The sequence below is a fragment of the Diadema setosum genome, chromosome 10, assembly GCF_964275005.1.
Source record: "Diadema setosum chromosome 10, eeDiaSeto1, whole genome shotgun sequence".
Classification (NCBI taxonomy): domain Eukaryota; kingdom Metazoa; phylum Echinodermata; class Echinoidea; order Diadematoida; family Diadematidae; genus Diadema; species Diadema setosum.
The window spans coordinates 11,744,612-11,746,321 of record NC_092694.1 but is presented as its reverse complement, the minus strand read 5'-3'; the positions used below and the strand labels follow the sequence as shown (position 1 = coordinate 11,746,321).

Below are 1,710 nucleotides of genomic sequence, written 5' to 3'. Positions count from 1 at the left end.
ATGGTAGTTTCACGGGGTGAAAAACTTATTTCGTTTGGAACAGAATTTTGAAAGGGCAAATGGTTAAATTCAATATGGTGGTGTTGTATAGCGTCTAAGACCCACTGGTCAGACGTAATCAGCTTCCAACTATCCGCAAATTGAGCCAGCCTACCTCCCACAACCGGGGGAGTCGAAGTCTTTGAAGGCAATTTACTCACTCCGTCCTGTGGGCGAGTTACTTGTCCGACCTCGGGTTGTCTCTGGATGGACGGCCGCGATATGTCGGCGCCCGTCGGCCGCTGAAGTTTGGGTGCTGCCTGGGTCGAAAACTCGAAGAGGAGGGACCGTCGTTCCTCCGTTGCGGGTACGGATCGTATCGTCCGGGGTGCCCGGGGTGTCTCCTCGGGTAGGCGCCCCTATACGCCTGCCTGAAGCTCCTCTTAGGGAGACTGGTGTTGCGAACACTCAGTCCCAGCTTCTCGGTGTCGCGAAGTTCTTTACACTTTTGTGGGAGGTCGTCCCCGAACAGAAACGTGGATGGTTTCTGCGCTATGTCTTCGGAACACAGCGGGCGGAACGCCGGGCTGAGTTCGGGTCGGATGAAGTCCCTGCGTTTTGCATTCAGCTCGACGTTTGCTGCTCCGATTAGGGCGATACCGTCGAGAATGAGTTTGGCCGCCCGGGAGGAAGGGGTTGTATTTTGCGATAGCAGCTCATCCGCTGCTCGCGCAAGGGGCGTCGTTGCCGTCAAAAAAAGGGTCTGCACCTTTTGTAGCTTCGAATCTGTCACTCGTGTTTCGGTTTTTAGTACGTGCTATACTTCTGGGTTAACCCTGCAAGTGGCAACGGCCTCGCAGTTGGCAGGCCTTGGATATGACTCCTGCTTAGATTTCAGAGTGGGCTCTTTAAGTTTCAGCCGAATGAGCTTGTTCACAATGTTAGCGAGCTTGTCGCTTACTGCTGCTCCCACGGGTTCGCTCTGGTGTTCCACCATATCAGAGAACTCGCCGAGAACCCCGCTGTCCTGCTGAACCAGCTCTTCAATTTCCATGTCGATATCGTCGTCACGGGGTGGTTGCTCTTGCGGAGCTGGAGGGGCTTGGGTGTCCAGCAAGGACATGACCGTGGACTGCAGTGTGGAGACGGCAGTAGCGAGTTCCGAGAAGCGAGACGTGGAGCAGGACTCGTTGGGGGGTGCGCCCAACGCCGCTGGTGCCGTCATCTGGGCGGGGATCGCGCCCGCCAGGGAGCCAGCAGGGATCACGCCTGCTGAAAGGGATGGGGCAGGGATAGCGCCTGCCGCTGTAGTTACAGCGGATGCTTCGGGGGGATGCGCCCCTGCCTGTGGGCGTGGCGTCTTCTTGCTTCGGCCCTTGGGACCTCTCAGCTTGCCGCCTGGGTTGTCGTTCGCCAGCTGCATGTTGCCCGGTATTGGAGAGCATGGTTCGTTGAGCAGCCGCTCAATATCGCCTTGCAGGTCTTCCATCTCTAGTAGTTCTTCTGGTCGGCCACAAAATGTACACTGACGTGTACGGATGTGAGCAGGCTACTTATACACACTACATGAACATGTACTTATTTGCATCTGAATAAGGACACAATACTTTGAATGTGTGGCGTTCTCTGATCGGTGGCAGGTGTACAACCCAGACATGATTCCGAATAATTAGGCTGTACGAAGTAGAATCTAAGATTCTGCTATGAAGGTCAAACGGGCCCAGAATCGGT

The 1,710-nt window shown here is 55.3% G+C and overlaps 1 pseudogene; it reads right to left on the bottom strand.

Moving 5' to 3' along the window:
- Nucleotides 1–217: 217 nt before the first annotated feature.
- LOC140234123 (uncharacterized) lies at nucleotides 218–1,204 on the bottom strand (annotated as a pseudogene).
- Nucleotides 1,205–1,710: the final 506 nt, after the last annotated feature.